We start from the raw sequence: 24,495 nt of genomic DNA, 5'->3' as shown, positions 1-24,495 counted from the left end.
TTGGGTAAATACTAAGAAATGCAAATTGCTCAACCATATACTAAGTATATTTTTAGTTGTATAAGAAATTGCCAAACTGTATCCAATGTTAGCTATACCATTTTATATTCTTACCAGGATTGAAGAAGAGTTTTTGTTGCTCTATCTCCTTGCTAGCATTTGGTATTGTTTGTGTTTTCAATTTTAGCCATTCTAATAGGTATATAGTAGTAACCTGTTTACGTTTACAATTTCCCAATGATGTAAAATGTTGAGCACCTTTTCCTATGTTTATTTGTCATCAACACATTTTTTTGGTGAGGTGTCTTCAGATCTTTATCCCAATTTAAAATCAGATTGTTAATTTTGTTATTGTTGAGTCTAAGAATAATTGTTTATTTCAGATATAATTTAGATAAATTCTTGTTAACTTTAGATAGTTATTTATCATATATGTTTTTTAAAAATATTTTTTTCCCAGGATGTGGCTTGTTTTCTCATTCTCTTGGCAGTGTCTTTGACAGAGCAAAGGTTTTTAATTTTAATGAAGTTAAATTTATCAACTTTTTCTTTGATGGAACATGTATCTTTGATGTTGTTTCTGAGAAGTCATTACTAAAGTCATCTAGAATTTCTAGAATTTTTATAGTTTTGGATTTTACATTTAGGTCTATGATTTATTTTTAGTTAATTTTTGTGAAGGGTGTAATGTCTGTATCTAGATTCATTCATTTTGCATGTGGATGTCCAGTTGTTCCAGTTCTATTTGTTAGAAAGACTGTATTTTTTTTCTATTGAACTACCTTTACTTTTTTGTCAAAGATCAGTTGACTTTGTGTCTATTTTTGAGCCCTCTATTTTGTTTCATTGATCTATCTTTCTATTTTTTTCTCTAATACCACCCTGTCTTAATTACTATAGTTTTACACTATGTTTTGAAATTAGGTAATATCAGTCCTTTGATCTTTTTCTTCAATATTATGTTGGCTATTATATTGATTTACTGGGGTTGCCATAACAAAGTACCATAGACTAGGTGGCTTAAACAAAAGAAAATTATTCTCTTACAGTTCTTGGAGGCTGGAATTCCAAAATCAAGGTGCTGGCAGGGTTGGTTTCCTCTGAGGCCTCTCTTAGGCTTGTAGATGACCACCTTCTTACTGCTTCTTCACTTGGACTTTTGTCTGCACAGACATCCCTGGTATCTCTAGTATCTTCATCTCCTCTACTTTTAATTACACTAGTCAGACTGGATTTGGACCTACTCTAAGATCTCATTTTAACTTGTCTACCTCTTTAAGGACTCTATCTACAGGTACAGTCACATTCTGAGCTATTGGAGATTATGACTCCAATATATGAATTTGGGGGGAGGACACTTCAGTTCACAACAGCTATTCTAGATCTTTCGCCTCTCCATCTAAACGTTAGAATTACAGTTGACCCTTAAACAACATGAGTTTGAACTGTGTGAGTCCACTTCTATGCAGATTTTCTTTTGCCTCTGCTACCCATGAGACAGCAAGACCATCTCCTCCTCCTCCTATTCAATATGAAGATGATGAGGATGAAGACCTTTATGATGAGTCACTTCCACTTAATAAATAGAAAATATATTTTCTCTTCCTTATGAGTTTCTTAATAACATTTTCTTTTCTTTAGCTTTATTGTAAAAATGCAGCATATAGTAACATACAAAATATGTGTTAATTCACTATTTATGTTATTGGTAAGGTTCCTCTGGTCAATAGTAGGCTACGAGTAGTTAAATTTTGGGACAATCAGGCAGGACATGGTGGCTCACACCTATAATCCCAGCACTTTGGGATAGTGAGGCAGGTGGATAAGTTGAGACCAGGAGTTCGAGACCAGCCTGGCCAACATGGTGAAACCCAGTCTACTGAAAATACAAAAATTAGCTAGGCATGGTGGCATGTGCCTGTAGTCCCAGCATCTCAGGAAGTTGAGGCATGAGAGTTGCTTGAACTGAGGGGGACAGAGGTTGCAGTGAGCCAAGATAGTACCACTGCATTCTAGCCTGGGGACAGAGCGAGATTCTGTCTAAAGAAAGAAAGAAATGAATGAATGAATGTTGGGAGGATCAAAAATTATACATGGATTTTCAGGTATGTGGGTGGGTAGTGCCCTAACCGCTGCGTTGCTCAAGGGTCAACAATAGTTTGTCAATATCTACAAAATAACATACTGGGTTTTAAAAATTAATGTTATGTAGAATGTATAGATCTGGTGGGAAAGGACTGACATTTTGACAATACTGAATCTTCCTATCTGTAAGCATAGAGTATTTCTCCATTATTTAGTTTTTCTTTCATTTCTATCAGAGTTTTGGAATTGCCCCCATATAGATCTTGCACTTATTTTGTTACATTTACATCTATATATTCTGTTTTGGGGTGTGTGATGTAAACGGTATTATGTTTTTAATTTCACATTCCAATTATTCATTGCTGTTCTCTAGGAAAACAACTGACATTTGTATATTAACTTTCTGTTATGGGATGAATTGTGCTCTTCACCCCCAAAATTCGTATTTTAAAACCTTTCTAGCACCTTAGAATGTGATTATATTTGGAGATAGGGCTCTTAAAGGAACAGTTAAGTTAAAATGAGGCCATTAGGGTGGGCTATAATGCAATCTGACCAGTGTCCTTATAAGAGATTTCTTTTTTTAACAGTCTCACTCTGTCATCCAGGATGGAGTGGTGTGGTGCGATCTCCACTCACTGCATCATCCGCCTCCCAGGTTCAAGTGATTCTCATGCCTCTGCCTCCAGAGTAGCTGGGATTATAGGTATGCACCACTATGCCCAGCTAATTTTTGTATTTTTAGTAGAGACAGGGTTTCGCCATATTGGCCAGGCTGGTTTCAAACTCCTGGCCTCAAGCAATCCATCCGCATCAGCCTCCCAAAGTGCTGTGATTACAGGTGTGAGCCACTGTGCCTGGCCTAAGGAGATTTGGAAACATTGAGAGACACCAGGAATGTGTGTGCACAGAGGAAAGACCATGTGAGAACATGGTGAGAAGGCATCTCTATGCAAGCCAAGGAGAGAGGCAACCCTAATGACACTTCGATTTTAGACTTCTAGTCCCCAGGACTGTGAAAAAATAAATTCCTATTGAAACAGAGAAAGCTCCCTTGTCTCCCTAGCAGGCTGTGCAGTGGGGATGTGGCTCGCTTCTTCAGTGCCTGGCTACTCATATCCCCAGGGGGGCAGGCAGATAGGCAGGTTGTGGGGCTCCGACTCGACGGCAGCATCTAGGAGTATATGTTTACAGCTCCTGAAGCCCCAGTGGGCATGTGTTACAGTGTGCTCTTTCAGTTTTTCCATCCGTAGGCAGCTTGTGTTAGTCAGCTCAATTAGACCCTTTGCCTTATCGCAATGACAGAGGGCTTTCTGTATTCTGGGGTTTCTTGCCTTCGTGTACTGGAAGAACTGGATCAAACGTGGGCTTGGAGAATAAGTGCAAGGTTTTACTGATTAGAAGTAGCTCTCAGCAGATGGAGGAGCCAGAAGGGAGATGGAGTAGGAAGGTAGTTTTCCTTTCTGAAGTCGGACCACTTAGTGGCCTGGACTCTCCTTCGACTGCCCCAGCCAAACTCCACATCAATCCGCTGGTCGAGGGCCTGCCGGCCAGCCGGTGTCTATTGGTCTGCTCCTGCACCGGTGAGTTCCTCTCCATGTCCAGCTACTTGTGTGCCTACCTGCTACCAGGGTGGTCTTGGGAAAGACAACATATGGGCAGGAAAACAGAAATGCCTGTCCTCACCTAGGTCCGTGGGCGCAGGTTGAGTGGGTGGAGCCGTAGTCAGAGACTACACCTTTCCCAGCACTTCCCTGTTTAAGAAGCACGATCCGTGGTATTTTATTATGGAAGTACTAGCAAACTAACAGACCTTACATGCTGCAACTTTGCTCTAATTTCTTAGTTCTAGGAAGTTGTTCTGTTTTGGTTTGGTTTTTTACTTTGGGTGTTTTCTGCTTTATAACAAAGGAAAAAGCTAATGTATATTTCTGAAATATATAAATAATATACATCATTCTTCTTCCATGAATTGCAGTGATATACATACCCTCCATATAAGAATGTACCTATTTAGGGCAGCAGCATATGGTTAGGTCATAGCACAGTTCATAGAATGACATTGTGTACTCAATATTTGTTTAGTGAATAAGTTAGAGTTGAAATATACTGTTTGCTCCTATAATTTTCTAATAAGTTTTTAGGAAAAAATGATTCCTCAAAATCAGGAAGAATTGTTGAGATATGAAATAAATGAAGAGAGGAGAAAAGCTAATTGCGTAGAGGGACCTGTCTTCTGCTAACTGATCCTGGAGAGAAAATCTTCCCAGGAGCTCCATTCACAGATGAAAGAACAAGATTGTCTAGGATATAAAAAAATTGAGGCTCTACTTGATAATCTTCTAAAAATTTACTCTCCTATGCTGTTTCTCCAGTTTTTAAATGTGTTCTTGGCCAAGAGGGCACTAGCTGAAGAGTGTGCAATTCCTGCAAGATTTCCTCTATGGTCAAAGACAAAAATGAAATATATCTGGCATTTACAGAAAGAAGGTTATATTAGAGGTCTAGCTTACTATATGAATTTTTCCTATATAAGTGAATTGTTTCCATTAGAGCTAGGCTGTATTTATCCTTATTATCAAAAGTTAATAGTTAACTGGAAAGTAGCCCAAGGTTTGACACATAGTAAGTGCTCAAAATGTATGCATACGCATGTATGTAGATGAATGACCAGTGCAGGAACAATGCATGTTAGATTTGGGCTTTTAATTTTAACTCCTTGAAAGAGATCTGTCCAGCTTTGTTGCCTCCAGGAATGAACAAAGAAGCCTGTTTTTATGGGCTGATGAAGTAGACATCCCATAGTTTGTCACAGATGACTAAAATAAATGTCTGCCTTAATAAAAAGAGAAATTATTTATATGGCTAAAAATAATCTATAAGCTACAAAATTATTTCCTGGTGAAGAAAGACCTTATAAATTATTGTTAAATTGAAGTGTCTTTACTGTATTACCCCTTCCCTGCTTTTGAGAGAGCAAGAGAGTAAAAAGAATATAGCATATTAAACAGTAGTCTAACTATGGTGCTAATGGTGCTTTCTAAAATATAATTCCCTGGATTTTGGAGGTAATGCAAATTAAAAATTAAGTTTGGTTGAAACTTTTCTGGCTAACGCAATTTTTAATCGTAGAAAGTCAATACATACCTGCAGAGTTTTGAAAGTGAAATCATTCGGTCACCTGGCCTCACACATCTACTTCTATGTCTTTTGTCTAAGAATCCAGGCATGACCTAACCCTTGAAGAGTTTAAAGCCTTTTCTCTGCAATCCACCCTCTTGTCTATCAGTGGGAGTAAGCATGTACTTAAAAATCTTTTATTAATTAAGCTGAGTGCTCATGAGGTGCAAGCATCTGTGCTAGATATTTCTAGGAGATGCAGAGTAGATCAAGATAGCATGAGGCCTCACCACCTAAGAAACTTGCAAGCTAGTTGGAAAGTCAGTTCATCTAACTTCTTTCTAATAGCTGGTACCAGAAGGAAAAGCTTATTACTTAGGGGATTGTAATATTCTTTAGTGGGATGTAGTAAGATAATGTTAAATTTCTATTGGTACTTATTTTTATCTACTGTCTAAAATTTCTATTATCTTTTTAAATAATGTATGTTATGTTAATATATTAGCAAATGTTGGTATAATCAACATGAATTGGGGGTATGGGCTTATTTCATGGAAAGTTTATTTTGTAGAGAGAGGTAAATGTTAAAATCATTTTGGAGAGTACTGGATATACCTGGTACTTGGTCTCACACACTTAGAAATAAAATGATCAGTATTTAGCAGAGGACCTGGGACAGTGCAGCACTCCACCAGATATATAGATGGGGAACAGCATTAGTAGAAAGAGGTTGTGTTGAGGCTCATTTCCAGAGTTACGAGATAAAACTACCAAAAAAATCTGCTAATAGAGTACTTGCAATCAAAATTTTATCTGGTAATGATGCAGGGCAGGCAAGCCCCCATACTGGGGCTTAGCATGGGAGGGTTCTTTGCTTTATCCAGGAAAGAATTCAAGGGCAAGCTGGTAGTGTTAGACAGGAATTTTGATTGAAGCAGCAATGTGCAGCAGCAGCAGAGGGAGTGCTCCTTGTGGAGCAGAGCTAATTCATAGGTAGTGTGCCCAGAGTAGCAGCTCAGGAGCAGTCTTGTAGTCATATTTATACCCACTTTTAACTACATGCAAAGGAGCAGATTATGTAGAAATTTCTAGAAAAAGGGTGGTATCTTCTTGGTCATTGTGTCACTGCCATGGAAAGGGGTAGTCACTTCTGGGTGTTGTCATGGCAATGGTAAACTGAAATGACACTGGTGAGCATGTCTTAGGGAGAGGTACTTTTGCCTCTTCCCTGTTTCAGATAGTCTTCAGTCTGGTCTTGAGTTCGAGTCCCCACCTCCAGAGTCAAGTCCTGCCTCCTCCCTTAGTAACAGCAGAATTATATGCAAAGCAAAACACAGACATTATTTCTCTTGCTATTTAAGTTGGTAACTGGAAGTTCCCTGCTCCTCTCATTCACTCGTCTTTTTTACAAAATTGTAGGAAGCTACTAGTGTGTATATAATGTTTTGCTTAGGGTTTTTGTGACTTTTATGCCAATTATCTGATTCTGAATGCAAAAGTTAACAATACATATTTTTCTTCAATAGAGATTGGGAATTACAGATACCAACATGAATACTTTATTGCTCATCTGTGATATTTCTTCAAAGAAATGTCATTACAAGCACCTTTTTGTGCTGGTAGATACCATACAACATTTAGAAAATTGTTATCAGCAATTCAACAGGAATAAAGTGGAAAAAACCACCTTGATCTAATTTTACATAATTTAAAAAATATCTATTCTCTCCTCTATGTAACTGAATCCCTGTGCCTCTTGCTTGTTCTTTCTGGAAATTCACATCCTCTTCATGAAACACAAAAGTTTGGTTGGGCTTAACTCTAAGTTTTCTTTTGCTCTAATGTGCTATGTTTCATGACAACACTTACAGATATTTGTTCCATATATATAAGGAATATTATTCTTGGCTGTATTTCAATTGTTATCTATGACCTTTTTAAGTCAAAAATAATATTTTGCTAAGTGTTTAGGTGCTTCAAATATTTGTAGAGTAATACTCTCATTCTACTCCAGACATCATATGGCTAATGTAACCATTTTTATTTCTTTTTAATATTTCTTGATAAGTCTATTATTCCTCAGTAAGTCTTTTTTATTTTCTGGAACCCTGATTAATGCATCAAAATCTTTCTGTAAGTCAGGTAGAAGAAGAATTCATGTTGATTGTGATTATGTGGCTTTATTAGAAATATGCATATTTGATGATATCCTTATATCTGAAAAATCATATACTGTCTGATCAGCTGCTGAGAGAACATGGTCCATCATTTTTCTCTCAATGATTAATCATAATGTTGAGAAACACTAGCTTATCTGAATCAATTGTAAAGTGTGTCATAATTGACTGATGACAAAATACTTTGCAAAAAATATTAAAGCAGATTGTAGGTTTTCCTTATAATAGAATCACTTTTACTCACACACCTCCATATGCTTTCTTGAGTGGGAGAGAAAGGATTAGAATTATGGCTGTTGCTAAGATTTAAAGATACATTGCAGAAACACCTATTAGAAGACACTGGTTAGATTTTAAGCATCCTTTCTGAGTGTGTTTCCTGTATATATAGGTGGAGGGTGTGGGGAATTAAGAATTAATGTCCCATATAATATATTATCAAGCTCAAGTTTGTGTCATCAGTATTGCCATAATTGCTATGATGGCCTATTAATTTATTTCCCTGCTCCTATTCTCCTCCTTACATGTTGCTTTCTACCTAGCAACCAAGGTGATCTTTTACAAATATGTCAATTAAGCCACCTCCCTCTTTAAAATTGCCCAGAAGCTCATCATTGTGCTTAAAATAAAATCTATACTTTTTATGGCCTATGGCTCCTTAGGATTTGACCTCTTCTTTCGTCTTGGACTTAGACTTTACTAGTCTTCCCTTTGCTCACCATCTATAGTTCAACCTCAAGCACATCTCAGCAGATGCTGTCAGTGTCACATCCATACTCCCTGACACTTACATTTGTATACATCCCAGCTGGACTTCGAATTATCAGCATATGGATTTATTTGCCTAAAATCTTTCTTTGGGTACTGGAGGCTGCTAAGCCTGCAAATGAGGCAGTCGGGAAGTTGTAGGGAATTAATACCTCTTAGAAATAACCCTCAATCAAGAACTGACCAAAGTGAGTATATAAATACACCTAACTTCTTTATCCTTCAGGTGGGGTAGATGTGTATTTTACACTGCCTCCCAGAGGTGCACAGCAGGATTAAGTTGCCATTGACCACTGTAGTAACTTGCTGAGTTATAACACCTTTACTGACATGTTTTCCTTCACTGCATTACCTCTCCATTCTCTATTTGTGTTTCCTGAGATTGTCTACAAGGTAGAGTACTTGTACTCAGTCCTTTTCTTAGGGTCTGCTTCTAGAAGGACCCAGACTAAGATAACTGAGTTAGTTTCCACAAAACTTTCTTTCTTCCCAAAGATATTGGACTTCTCCTGGTCGTTTTAATTTCATCATAAATATCATACCTTTAAAGAATGGTCTTGTCTCCTGTCTAAAGTGGCAACTTAATTATGCTTTAATATCAGTATATTTTAATCTCTACATATCATTTACTATTATGCTTTTTTCTTGCTTATGTATCTGTTTATTTTCTTACTTTCCAGTAGACAAGAGCTCTGGGGAAGGAAAGGCCTTTTTTTTTTTTTTTTAAATTATTATTTACTATGGAAGTACCACAGTAAATAATAAAGTCCATGGAACACTGGGGACTTAATATATGTATTGAGAATTAAGTATCAACTGTGAGTTACTCATATTTAGTCAACTTCTTTTTTTGTTTTGGTTTTTGTCAAACGGTTTTGAAAAAGAAATTGCACAAAGCGTTGGTTATTTAGAGGCATGTTTTCAAATGAATATTTTTGGTTTGCTTTTTAACTTTCAATTATGTATCTTTGAATGACTTTCCTAAAAGTGGGACACATTTGTTTGAACATATTGATATTTAGCTACCTAGAATAAAAATAATATATAAAAATTACATTTTAAAAATTACCAAATTATTTTTCTTACACATTCTTATAAAATCATGATAAAAATAATATGAAGCTTATCTCCACTTTTTAGATCAGAAAATGGAGGCTTTGCTAACAATAACAATTATCAGTAAAATCCAAAACTGCTGTTTTAAAAAGATCAATACATTTGGAAAACTGCTAGTCAGACTAATCAAGGGAAAGAGAAAGAACATGCAAATTCTTATCAAAAATGAAGAGGGCTCATCACTATTGATCCCATGGATACTAAAAGGGTAATAAAGGAATATTATGAATATTATGAACACTCTGACAACAAACTTGACAATTTAGATACAATGTACCAATTCCTGCAAGACACAAACTACTAAAACTCATATAAGGAAAAACAGGTAATCTTGATAGGCCTATATATTTATAAAAGAAATTAAATCAATAATTAGTAATCTTTTAAAAGAAGAACCAGGTCAAGATGGTTTTATTGGAGATTTCTATTAAATATTTTAAAAAGCAATGATACAAATTGTCTACAATCTCTTCTAGAAAAAGAAAGCAAAGAAGAAGAAACAGAGAGAACAACAACAAAAAACTGACAGACAGTCCTAATGTATCTATAATTACATCAAATGTGAATGGCCTAAATATGTTAATTAAAAGATAGGGATTGGCAGAAAAGTTACATGATCCTATCAGTTTATGTAGGAAAAGCATTTTATAAAATTCAGTACCAATTCATGATTAAAAACTCTTTGAAAACTATGACTAGAATGGAATTTTCTCAAACTTGTAAAAAGAACATTTACAAATACCTACAGCTAACACATTATACTTAAGGATCAAAGAGTAAATGTTTACTCACTGACACTAAGAACAAGGCAAGGAGGTGTACTGTCACCACTGCTCTATAATATAGTACTGAGTTCTAACTAATGCAATAAGACAAAGAAATAAAGAGATGCAAATTGGAATGAAAGAAAGGAAATTATTTCTTTGTGAAATTGGTATGATAGTCGACTTAGAAAATCCTAAGGAATCTTAAAAAATAAAAACTTCTAGAAATAATAAATGATTATAGCAGAGTTGCAGGATATAAAATCAACTTACAAAATCAATTGCACTGTTAAGTATTAGTAATGAGCACCTGGAAGGAAAAATTAAAATTATATGATTTATAATATCTCAAGAAATGCACACTTAGATGTAAATTTAACAAAATAAGCACAGTAATACTTCATTATACCTGGGGTATTAGTTCCAGAATTCCTGAGTGGATACCCAAATCCATGAATGCTCACGTCCCTTATATAAAAGTATGTAATACTTGCATATAATCTATATACATGCTCTTTTATGCTTTTAACTATCTCTACATTATTTGTAATACCTCGTATAATTTAATGCTATGTAAATACTTGCTATAGTGTATTTTCATATTTGTATTCTATTTTATTTTTGCATTATTTTTTCAATTATTTTTGATCCACAGTTGGTTGAATCCGTGGAGTGGATGTAAAACCTGCAGATATAATGGACTGTACAGCACTTGCATACTGAAAACTACAAAATACTAATGAAAGAAATAAAAGATGATTATCTAAATAAATGGATAACTCTACCATGTTCGTGATTGAAAACTCAATATTTTAAAAATGTCAGTTCTCCCTAAATTGATATAGAGGTGTAATGCAGGCAAAATCTCAGGAAGCCATTTTGTAGATATAGACAGATTATTGTAAAACTTATCTGAAAAGGGCAATGAAACTAGAAAAGCTGAAACAATTCTGAAAAAGACCAATGAAAATCATTCTATTCAATTTTAAGACATTATTAAATAAGTCTGGTAATCAAAATCTTATGGTGTTGCTTGAACAATAGGGAAGTAGATCAATGAAGCAGAAAAGAGAAGCCAGAAATAGCTCCAAATATATACAGTTAACTGATTTTTGACAAAGTTGCAAAGGTCATTCAATGAAGGAAGGATACTCTTTTCAACAAATGGTGCTGGAGTAATTGGATATTTAATGGCAACAACAACAACAAACAAACCTTGATCTAAACTTCACGTTATACAAACATTAACTAAAAATTGATCATAGACTCAAAATATAAAAGTATAACATTTTAAAAGATAATGTAGGAGGAAATCTTAAACACCTAGGCATGAGGAAGAGTTCTTATACGTAAAATCCAAGCACAGTCTATACAAGGAAAAGCTGATAAGATGGACTACATTATAATTAAAATCTTTCACTCTGAAAAAGATTTTATGAGAGGATGAAAAGACAAACTATTTAAGATTAGGATAAAAATTTGCAATTCAGATATCTGATAAAGGACTCGTATCTAGAATACATAAAGAAGTCTAATAACTCAACATTAAAAAAACAAAACAATCCATCTAGAAAATGGGCCAAATGCATGAGGAAACAATAAACTTCTAGGGATATATGGATGGCAAATTAGCACATGAAGAAATGTTCAGCATCACTAGCCATTAGGAAAATGCAAACTAAAGCTATAATGAGATATTGCTATATACTTATTAAAACTAAAAGAGTAGTAACAATAGTAAATGTAAGAAAGTTGCTGAGGAAATGGATTATTCATACATTTCTGGTGGTCTTTTAAAATGAAACAGCTACTCTGAAAAATAGTTTGGAAGTTTTTTATAAAACTAAACAGCAGAAAAATAAAACACATACAAACATAAGGAAACTTTTGGAAATGATGGATATGTTTATTTCTTGGGTTGTGGTGATGGTATCGTGCATATTTGCATATGTCCAAACTTATAAAATTATATACATTAAACCTGTGTAGCTTTTTGGCATACAATTATACTTCAATAAAGAAGATTAAAATGACAATAACCACAATAACAAAGCTAAACATGCAAACACCATGTGACCAGCACAACTGCACTTGTGGGCATTTATGCCAAAGAAATACACACTTACGCTTGCATATTTATATATGTTTGTTCACATCAGCTGTATTAATAGCCCCAAACTGAAAACAATACAAACATCCCTCAATAGGTGAGTGTTTAAACAAACACTCATCTGTTCCATCTGTAACATGGAATACTGCTTAGCAATATGAAGGAATAAACTCTTGGTACACACAAAACAAATAGATCTCAAAAGGTCTCATACTGTATTGTTTGTTTTATATAACATTCTTGAAATGACAAAATTTCAGAGATGGAAAAGAGATTAGGGATTATCAGCAGTTAAGGATGGTGGGGAGGTGGGCGTGGGTGTGATTATAAAGGGGAACATATGGGAGGTGTTGTTGGTGATGGGACAGTTCTGAATCTGGATTGTGGTGGTGATTACATGAATATACACATATAAAATGACATAGTACTATATACACATGCCAATGTAAAATTCCTAGTTTTTAATATTAGTATAAGATGGAACTATTTGTAAAATGAAGGGAAGGTACTTAGAGCCTCTTAACCATCTTTGCAACTGCCTGTGGATCATAACTTCAAAATAATTTTGAAGTGTTTCAGTTTGTTTACTGTAGTAATTGTTTCATAAGAGTCTTCTTCAAAGAGTTAATATCAGTGTTTCAAGTAAGTTTATACTGGATATTCTAAAGATGAGTAACTAGAAAGAAACATTATTTTTAACTTTAACATTTATATGCTAACATTCAACATTTCATAGGTAAATATTTGTTTGCTGTGTTGGTGTGAACAAAATTCCTAGCCTTTTCTTTCTAAGCTTATAGTTATATCGTGTCATAAAGGTTTTTTTTTTGTTGTTTTCTGTTTTTAAATAGAGTCTTGCTCTGTCACCGAGACTGGAGTGCAGTGGCTCAACTATAGCTCACTGCAGTCTCAACATTCTGGGCTCAAGCGACCCTCCCACCTCAGCCTTCCAAGTAGCTAGGACTACAAGCATTCACCACCATGCCTGGCTAACTTTTTTTATTTTTTGTAGAGACCAGGACTCACTTTGTTGCCTAGGCTGATCTCAAACTCTTGGGTTCAAGTGATTCCCGCAGTTGGTCTCCCAGAGCTTTGGGATTACAGGCATGAGTCACCACATGTGTTCTTTTATCTATTAATAGTAATGTGAGTGCCTGCAGTTTCATACACAGACATTCACATTTGCACACCTACTACAAGATGGCAATTAGATATGATATAGTACATCTATGGTTTCATTTAATTATACAAATGGAAATAAGTTTAGATACATAAAATATTCCTTCAAGAAATCTGTAAATTTTCTACAATAACCCTCACATTAAGAAGAATTAGTTATTTTTTATATATTCATTTTATATTTTTTATTCATATATATAAAACACAAAATGTATAATTCTAAACATTTTTAAGTTTACAGTTTGGAATTAATGCTTTTAAATTATTTTTATTTTATTGTGTTTAACATTAACCTGAAGAAGTGCCAGAAAGTATATCAGATTCAGCAATCTGAAATGGATTTCATAATATCTCTCTAGAATTAAAGAATTTTTAAAGGGGGCCCACAGGTAAAAAAGATAAAAAGAACAAGGGGAAAGATTTTTCTAGAAATAGAGCCAATTTGTTACCATACTAGAGGAATTTGCATAAATTCAAAATACAAATAGATAAGAAACAAGAGGACTCAGGAAATAAAACAGAACAATGACAATTAGAAGAAAGCTTTGACCTGCTGCTTGCTCACCCTAGCAAATTTTACATCCTTAATCACTGTACAATTTGCAAAACAAAAACAACACTTTATTCATAAATATAATCAGTCAATCTAAAGTGTTTAAGGAGTACTATTTCACATATATAAATGTTTGCTATTTTTTAAACTATAATGACTTTTTCCCCTCATTCTTCCTTTGTTGTTGTTAAACATCACTCTTCAGATAGATTTCACTTTTGAGGGCTGGAAAAAAAACACAGGGTGGTAAGGCAATTCAATCAATCTACCAGTTTCCTTTGAAATTTGGTTCCCACATAGTTGTTTATCTCAGGGATTAACACGTTAACTTTCAATATGTGACACTAGCTTTCATCTAGATGGTGATCAAACTACAGTAATGTTCGAAGACAAAAGAAGTTGTACTCCAGGAACAGACTTCAAAGTGTCTTCCTCTGCTGGCATCCTTTGCTTATTCTAGTGCTCATTTCCTTTCTCTAACTACAGATCAACGGAGCAAAACATAATTTGGTAAGGCAGCCTGAAGGCTAATGTAAAGACAAGGAAAATAAAAACTTATAATCTGCTAAGCTTTATTTATTCAGTTTGGGAATTATGCATACTAATTACTTCCTTCCTTCTTCTTAAGATGCCTTCTGACCATTAAGAGATCTGAAGTGTAACTCAAAATGGATTTCTTTGCTTCCTATTAGTAGCTGCAAAATTATGGAATTGCTGGCTAACAAAAAATCCAAAACATAGTGGCTTAACGTGACAAATATTTATTTAGTTTGTGATTCTGTAGGTTGGTGATTAGGAGTGGGCTCACCTGGGCAGTTCTTACAGTCTTGACTGGGCACATCTAATTTCTGCTGGACTTGTTAATAGAAATATGCTCAACAAGTCCACTGCTTTTCAGTGACATCAGTTAAGATGGTTGGGATGATTGGCCTGTCTTCGTAGGTTCTTTTATCTTTCATTAGACCAGTACAGGCTTGTTCACAAGGTGGTCACAGAGTTGCAATTGCCGAAAAGAGGGCAAACCATAATGTACAAGAGACTTTCAAGTGTACCCTTCATTGGCCAAAGCAAGTTCCATGTCATACTCAGAATAAATGGAAGAGGTGAGGCGCTTCTAAAGGCATGGATATGGAAGGCAGGAACAAATTAGAGTCTTTATGTTAATTGATCAATGATAGAAGCTTTGGTACATGAACTGAGAGAAGATGGAAAACATAATAACTTGGTATTGTCTGAATATTTCAGTTGAAACTGAAGATGTACCCCCTTCAAAAAAGAAGAGTTCAGCTTAAAACCACAGAAATGTTATCGATAAATTAGAAGTTAATAGCTCTGATTTCACACATAAGAATTTGATAAGCCAGATTCTTTCAGATTAGAATCTCAAGTAGGAAATCTTAAATTCTAACCTGGATTTTAGTAACCAAAGGAATGTGGTTAGAGGACATCGATATTAGATGCTTTCTTAAAACTTATGAAACAGCAACTTATATTTCAAGGTTTATTTTCATTTACTAGATTGCTTCAAGTAACATTATTAAATCTTATTTTAACAGCAACTCTGGGTCATTACACATTATTATTTGTTTTCCCAAGAGAAAATTGAGCATCAGGAAAATTGATTTATCCCCAAGTCATATAACTAAAGACCTCAGCCCCTGTTGTTTTGACTCTTAATTCAGTGCTCCTTTAATTAAAATATGGTTGTCTCATAGTATTCATTCAATCAGAATATCAGTCTCCCTTTTAATAAATATGTATTGAAACCAACTTTGAGGCTGATCCATGACTTCCGCACAGCTACACAGAGTAAGGCTCAATATCCCCTTTCTTTAGGTTTTCTTAACAATTTCTTCACATAGCTATTACAGCAGATGCTTACCACTTCATTTTATTAATTTTATATATGTTTCCCTCCTTCAGTAAGGAAAGGAGCTTTGCATTGCTTATCATTGTGACAATGCCTAGCATAGTGCTTGAGCCATACCAGGTTCAAGATGAATATTTGCTGAACTTCATTTTCCGTAACTACACAGTTACCATTAAACTCAGATTGACTTATAAAGTTACCATTAATCATCAAAGACCAATGCAATTCAGAGTATAATCCTGATCAAGGCAAGGAAGTTGGATAATTTAGAATTACTTGCAGCAGCAAATATTATGGAATGCTCGCTAGTCCCCAAAATATTTGCTACTTTTAAGATTAACCTTCAATTAATTAAAACCACAAATAATCCATCTCTGGTCATTACAGTTCAGTAAGTAGGTTTTCTTATTTGGAAAGTTTAGCACATGAAAATAGATCATTTGATTGAGGAACGAAGTGAGCTTGTTAAATTGACTTCACAAGGATGAAGTTGGCCTTCTGAGTATTTCTGGCAAGAGGTCCCTAACCTTTAGAGTAAAAAACTGAAGTATGGTAAAATCCCAAATCTATGTTAATGAATCAGCACAATCAGTTTTGAGTATCTCCAACTTTAACCTCACACAAGGTTAAAAAACATTGAGAAGAAAAAGAAGTGATGATAAGGAAGGAAAGGTGATAGGAAGCAGCCAGAATCATAAAGTTATAAAAAATAAGAGAACTTGGACAGCAGCTAGTTCATCCCTACAATGTTAGGGATGTCCAGTCCTCTTTCATCTCCTTTCACCTGCAAATCCCCAACTTAGGGTCCATCAGGATGTATTGTCTATCTTCAGAGTTTAAAACTCAAGTCTCCATAACAGCTAGGAGAACTAACAAAAGGCAGTTCTGAAATTTGGAATGAATGAGGCCCCCTCTAAGAATGTGGCCCAGATGACCAGGCACAGAGATTGTGGAATAATAACAGATTGGCAACTGGCCAAAGCAGTCTGCATCTGGATTGGTGCTGGCTGGATCTTCTGTTCCAGGAGCTGGAATAGGGCATAGTGCCCATTTTGGCAATTTCTGGCCTAGCTCAATCTGATGTAGAGACAGAATGGTGATGAGTTCAGGCATTATTCCTCTGCAGATGCAAAATCCAGCCTAGTTTCCTTTTTCCTAACTTCTCCCTTTCGGGTTCCGCTACCTCTACTCTTGCATACCTGATGGCAAAACATCATCTTCTTTCTTAGGACAAATGAAAAGACAAAATTATCTTATCTTTATTTAAATTTTTTATTGGTTTACAATAGTTGTACATATTTTGGGGGTACAAATAATATTTAACACCTGTATACAATGTGTAATGATAAAATCAGGGTAATTAGGATTTTCATCACTTAAAACATTGATCTTTTCTTTGTGATGGAAACATTACAAATCTCTTCTAACTATTTTGAAGTATATAATAAATTGGTGTTAACTATGGTTTTCCTACTGCACTATTGAATTCAACCCTAGTTTCCCTTCTTTCAAGTTCCCCCTTTAGAGTTCCACTATCTCTACTTTTAAATAATTGATGCTAAACTATCATCTTCTTTTTCAAAAAAGAAAAAAAAAACAAACAAAATTACCTTTTGAAGAACTCAATATTCATGACCCCAAAAGTTTGGAGGAGGGAGATTGGTTGGTAGCTCACTTGGCATTTTCTCAGTTTCTCAGCTTAACACAGAAGCTAATTAGTTCCTATTGTCTCTCCCATGGAACTTAATTGCCTTGAAGAGGTTCTTATCAAAGAAATACCAGAGAATTTTCTAAAAATATATTTTATTTTACACTATAGCACAAAGAGAAAAATGCATAAAACATACGTATATCTATTAATGAATTATTCTATTTTAAACATTCATGTATCATGACAGAGTTCAATATAACGTAATATTTTCTGTACCCCAGAAGGCCTCTCAGTACTCTTCATAATCACAATTTTACTGTTTAAATTGCCTCTTTCAAAACTAACAAATGCCCTCAAAGGGAAGTCAGGCCCCCATCTAAAGTGAGCAATTCCTCACTACCATGTGAAAGTGCTTAGATGTCTTCAAGGAGATGTTATTGGTCCGCTTTTTAAATTGTCTGCAATGAGAAAATCAGTTCAAATAATCTAGTGCTTCTGTTATTAAAACTCACACAAGTCTCTTCTTAGTATTTGATCTTTTTGTGTCTTACAGTTATTCTTTCTCCCAAAGATAATCAGAATGTCTCTTTGACACGTGTTTTGCTAATGCAGTAACAATAACACATGTTTTAGTCTATGACAGGGCTTTCTATCATCTGAATAAGAGAAAATTAATGTCCAGAGAGATGTGGTAGTGTTTTTACAGAAAACACTGTTTTTACAGAACTCATGTTTCCTGATGCGTGTGGACCTCATAACTCTGTAAAAATCAATCAGAATTTGAAAAGTAAGATTAAAGTTGCTGAAATAATTTAAATGGTGTTCTTTGACTTGCCCCAAATACGGCTTTGTGGAAAAGTCCAAAATTTCCCGTGTGTTACTTAATTTCAGTTGTTAGAAAATACGGCCTTGGAACCAGCAAGGTGAAAATGAGCCTCTTAGCCCTAGCAGTTCCCCGAAGCATATCCAAAATGTCTGTATGCTATTTCCTATTTGTGATAGAAATCTAGAGCAGTATTAGGATAGGATGAAAGATAAAAGGCCTTGGGTTATCTGGGGTTCTCCTGGATAAGGTTCTAAAGAGTGACGCTCTGATTATTTCGTGGGAGAAAAAAGAAAACAGTGCTGCTTCTTAGCGCTTCCACTAGTCCTAAACTTAAGGAGTTTACGAAACTAGAGATTTTTTTCTGAGTAGGCTGCTGAACTCTGTAAAGGCACCGAGCTTCACTAAGCTTAATACTGAACTCCAGGTGTAATACTAGATGCCCGTCCATCTTCTTCCTGAACTTTGAAAGGAGAGAAGAGGAAATTAGTTCCAGTTCTATTAAGAAATTTTCCGTTGCAATTTTGAGGTGAAGCAATATGTGCATGAAAAGTTGTAAAAAGTACCTTTCCAATTTAAGTTTACACAGTGTTTTCTTTCTGCTTGCCCATTTTTGGATCTTCTTCTTTTTTCTTCCTTCTTTCCTCCTTCCTCTCCCCTCTTCCTCCCCCAAAGGGAAATGCTTCGGGGAACTGATAGGACTAAGAGAGTCATTTACACCTTGCTGGTTCCGAGGCCATATTTTCTAACAACTGAAATTGAGTAACCCGTGGGATAATTGGTTAATACTTTCTCAGTTTTTAATTACTTTTGTCTTATTTGTAGAGGTTTCCCTTTCATTTTTAACTTATTTATGTGTAGCTGTCATTACTCTGTATTGTTTTATGTTGTAGAGGTGAAATAATCTTAACTATTGAAAGGGAATTTCAACAACCTGAATGTCCACGCATTGACTCGCTGATTAAATAAATTAGGATAGGTCATAAAGCAGTAACCATAAGAATTTATATACACAAATGTGATCTATTTATATATAAATCATATTCACATTAGAAATGTTCCATAGGTAAGCATATATGCATATATGTTTAGATATATGTAGATATAAATATATACATATAGCTTTTAAAGATATATCTATGTTTAAATTGTTTAAATTTTGTTCAATATATGAGAATATGCATTAAAATGTAAAAAATAATTGTCTTTGGTAACTGAAATTCTATCTAGGCTTATGTTTTCTCAGCTATATATTCTCCTTATTATGTTATTAAATGCATCAGGCTTTTATAAATAACTTTTAGAAAGTAATACATGCCTATTATAAGTACTAAAATGTTAATAACAGTCTTTTTCTCCATTCTAAACACTCTATTCCCAATCCACAGAAATTACAAAAGTCAACAAGTTATTGTGTATGGCTCTGAGCACTGTCTAAATAACACATAAGAGAATGTACATCAATGTTTGTATTTACACAATATATTATATATACATATGTTATAAATACATATATTTGCATATAAATATGTATATGATATATACAAAAATAGGTATATGCAAGAATATATGTTTTTTATATATATATATTATATGCATACTCACAAATATGTTTACACATACACTAAAAGCATAGATTTGATAGCTCCATTACAGATCCTGGCTCTTTCTCATCTTATCTGATAGAAAAGTTACTTTTCTATGCCTCATTTTCCTCATTGGTAAAGTGGCACTAATAATTACCTCAGGGGTGTGTTATGATTATATAAGAAATTCACATAATAATGTACTTTGGACCCTGCTTATCACATAATAAACATTTGATAAATACAAGTTCTTAATCTCATTAGAAACAAGTCATGAGAATCTTTTACCATTTTCATCACCAACAATGTCTACAATTCAACTTTTATCCTTTGCCAACCTAACAGATGAAAATGGTATCTGTTGTTTTAATTAATTTTGCATAGGGTTGCACATTTTATGGGTATTTGTTGAATGATTTAATTTTACATAGATTACCTTTTACGATTTTTTAAACTTTACGATTTTTTAAACTTTCATTTTAGGTTCAGGGCTACATGGGTAGGTTTGTTATATAGGTAAACTTGTATCACAGAGGTGTGGGGTATAAATTATTTCATCACCCAGCATAGGACTTGACAGTGATTTTTTCTGATTCTGTCTCTTCTCCCACCCTTCTCCCTCAATTAGGCCCCAGTGTCTATTGTTCCTCCCTTTCTGTCCATGTGTTCTCATTATTTAGTTCCCACTTATAAGTGAGAACATGTGGTATTTGGTTTTCTCTTCCTGTGTTAGTTTGCTTAGGATAATGGTCTCCAGCTCCATCCTTGTTCCTGCAAAGAACGAGATCTTGTTTTTTGCTTATGGCTGCATAGTATCTCATGGTGGTGTGCATGTACCACATTTTCCTTATCTAGTTTATTGCTGATGGGTATTTAGGTTGCTTCCATGTCTTTGATATAGTGAATAGTGTTGCAATGAACACACGAGCGCATGTGTCTACGGTAGACAAATTTATATTTCTTTGGGTATATACGGAGTAACAGGATTTCTGGGTTGAATGGTAGTTCTGTTCTTTTACCATTTTTATTGCATTTTCTTTTTTATTCATAAGTTATTAGAATAGTCAATTAGACTTCTATGCTGCAAATAATATCTGGTTTTTAATTTATTCTATTATTAGTAATGTAAATTTAATTACATGCACTATTCTTTGATGGGTTCTGAGTTTTCACTTACAGTTTAAAACACCATCCTCATTTTACCATAAACATGTTTACCTGTGTGTCATCTTTAGTTTTGACATTTTATATATACAGTTTTGGTCAGTGTGATTTTTATTTGCATGTAATAAATTTTGAAAAGCAATATGAGGATGTAATTTGACAATATCTAATGCATTTAAATTTTTGCATACCCTATGGCACATAGGAATGCACCATATGACACAGCAATTCCATTTCTAGGAACATCACTTATTAAGCTCCGTTTATGTACTATGAGACAAGTTTGATGATTTTTTTAAAGCATTATTTAAAAATAGAAGAAATCTAAATGTCCATATGCACAAAAGTAGTTTAATATGGTGTAGCCATAAAATTAAATATTATAAACCTGTGAAAATGAATGAATCCAAGTATTACTCACAGATACTACTAATTTGCAACAAATCTTTAAATGTACGTTAAATTCTCCATATGTATTTGAGTCTATTTCTGAATTTTCTACTCTATTGATCTCTTTGTTCTATTTTAGCATCAAATTCTATTACTCTTGTAGCTTCTCACTCCCATTTAATATTTATAATTTTTTTTCCATAATTTCTTGGATGTTTTGAAGTGATGATTTTACCAGATAAATATTAACACTTTGTCATTTCAAAACCTTTCTGCTACATCTGAATATACAGATTAATTTTGAGTGCATGTGAGAAGAGAGAAAAGAGACATGGAGAGAAAGGAAGAGAGAGTGAGGAAGGACAGGATGCCAATTGCAATACCATAGTTAAAAACATATATTGTGACGTATAGGCTGGCTAGAAAATAAGATTACTTAGGCCCAGTTCCACTTAGTCTCCACTACAGAAAAGATGACACAACTATAATGTCATGCGCATCCGTGTGAAGAGACCACCAAACAGGCTTTGTGTGAGCAATAAAGCTTTCTAATCACCTGGGTGCAGGGGCGCTGAGTCCGAAAAGAGTCAGGGAAGGGAGATAGGGTGGGTCTGTTTTATAGGATTTGGGTAGGTAAAGGAAAATTACAGTCAAAGGAGGGTTGTTCTCTGGCAGGCAGAAATGGAGGTCACAGGGTGCTCAGTGGGGGAGCTTTTTGAGCCAGGATGAGCCAGGAAAAGGACTTTCACAAGGTAATGTCATCGCTTAAGGCAAGGACTGGCCATTTTCACTTCTTTTGTGGTAGAATGTCATCAGTTAAGGCGGGGGCAGGGCATTTTCACTTCTTTTGTGATTCTTCAGTTACTTCAGGCCATCTGGGCGTATACCCGCAAGTCACAGGGGATGCAATGGCTTGGCTTGGGATCAGAGGCCTGACTTTCCTGCCTTCTTATATTAATAGGAAAAATAAAAGTGTTTAAGTGTTAGGGGGTGGTGTGGAGAGAGAGAGAATGGGCAACGTTTCTCAGTACTGCTTCAAGCGGGATTAGGGGCAGCGTGGGAACCTAGAGTGGGAGAGATTAAGCTGAAGGGGTGATAGTGTGGGGTTGTTAGAAGAAGCATTTGTCATATTGGTGATGGCCTGGATGCGGTTTTGTATGAATTGAAAAACTAAACGGAAGACACAAGGTCTGAATAAGAGAAGGAGAGAAAACAGGTATTAAAGGACTAAGAATTGGGAGGACCTAGGGCATCTAATTATAGAGTGCTTAAGGAGGCTCAGCATAGCCTTGCTGGCAAAGATTATTTATTTACTTTAAGAGGCAATTTAGAGTGGCGGTTTGGGATAGCACTAGGAGATATCAGCTGTGATGGCTTGGAGAAACAGTGTAAACTAGCAGTGTAAACATGAGCAGGGCATTTATGAGTAGTTGAGAACGGTGAATAGGAGTATGACTAGACAGAAGATAGTAGGGATGACAAGTTTTTTGGGGTGCAGTCCAAGTTGGTCTGGTGTCTGGAATGAGACTGCGACCTAATGAAAAGGAGTGTCCACACAGGAGCTCGAATGGGCTGGAACCTGTAGCATTTCGAGGACAGGCCTGAATTCTGAGAAGGGAAAGTGGTAAAAGTATTGTCCAGTCCTTTTTAAGTTGGTGACTGAGTTTGGTGAGTGTTTGGGTGAAGCCTAGCCAGCCATCCACTATCTCAGTAGTTGGGGTAGACGGTAAACCGTCTAACCCTCGCCAGACCCTAATGCTAAGTTACTGCCTGGACTATGCATGTTTTGCCTACTCTTTCCTCATCATGCCCTCTTGTCCCACCCCCCTCTTCGGATGAAACATCTTAACCTAACTCAAAACATCTATTCCCCTTCCCTTATCTCCAGGTGGCCAGGTTCTACTCAAGGATCAACACCCTCCTCAAATTTTCCCGCTTCCTCACCATTCTTCATCTTAACTTAACTGACTTTTCCCTCATAAACCCCATAGACACCCTCCTTCCCGACCCATCCCCCAACCAGTAGGTTTCCCAACTTTTTACTCTCATAGAAGACCTAGCTTGGCAGGGTGCCCTTTGTGATTTCGGCAATGTTGAACTTACCCTCTACACCTTTGTCATCATTATTATGGTTCACTCTAATTCCCCTAGTTACTCCTACTAATCCTAACTTTGTATGGAGATTCTAAACCTGGTCTACAGACAACCAGATACACTCAGTCATGCAGGGCACTGCAGATTGTCCCCCCCCCCCAACCCAGGGTTGTCACTCTGCCCTCTCCCTAAATAAAATGTGGACTCATTAGGCCAGGATGAAGGACAGATACAGGGAAGGAGAGGCTATAACCAGAAGGCAGTAGAAAGCCCAGACCTCCCCAAGGGCCTCTGCGGCACTCAGTCCCTGTTAAGTCAGAGATAGGGAGAAACCAGAAGGTAGGGGAGTTGGTGAGGGGAGCAGCCTTAATGAGCGGGAGGTGGAGAGACAGAGACGGAGATGGAGATGGAGACAAAGAGAGAGACGGAGAGAGACAGAGGTGGAGAGAGACAAAGAGATGGGGAGAGACAGATGGAGAGAGACAGAGATGGAGAGAGACAGAGATAGAGACAGAGATGAGGAGAGACAGATGAAGAGAGACAGAGAGAGATAGATGAAGAAATACAGAGATGAACAGAGACAGAGATGAAGAGAGACAGAGTGAGACAGAGATTCCTTTTTGCTACTCTACGCCAAACTCTTCATGGTGTAATTGCACATAAGCTCCCAGCAGGACCCAGACGGCCCCTGTTGGAGGCTACTTTTGGTGTAACCAAACTCTATCTAAAACTCTTAACCATACCTCCATCACCCAGTCCCTTTGCGTTCCGGTATCTTTAGTGCCTAGCTTAACCCTATATAGCGAAGGAGAATTGTCTGAACTAGCTTCCCAGCTCAGCTCCAGCAATAACATCCAAAAGCGGGCTGTTTTTCTTCCCTTAATTATCAGGGTTTCCCTAGCTTCAACAATTTAACGCCCCCTTAACCCCCGGACCACCGGTATGGCTACCGCCTGTAGTACAGCAGATGCTTCCATTCCTAATTCCCATACTAATCCTCTGCCTTATGTTATGTCTTGCTCCCATTCTAATAAAATTTTTTCCG

General features: G+C 35.8%; 1 long non-coding RNA gene across 1 annotated transcript in view; it reads left to right on the top strand.

Moving 5' to 3' along the window:
• LOC112424779 (uncharacterized) overlaps positions 1-24,495 on the top strand; it is a 336,616-nt gene that overhangs the window by 274,683 nt on the left and 37,438 nt on the right. The gene's annotated exons all lie outside the window — the stretch shown is intronic.

The sequence above is a fragment of the Macaca nemestrina genome, chromosome 2 (genome assembly GCF_043159975.1).
Source record: "Macaca nemestrina isolate mMacNem1 chromosome 2, mMacNem.hap1, whole genome shotgun sequence".
In the NCBI taxonomy this organism is placed as follows: Eukaryota; Metazoa; Chordata; class Mammalia; order Primates; family Cercopithecidae; genus Macaca; species Macaca nemestrina.
Note: the sequence above shows the minus strand (reverse complement) of the source record. Positions and strands in the feature narration are given on the sequence as shown.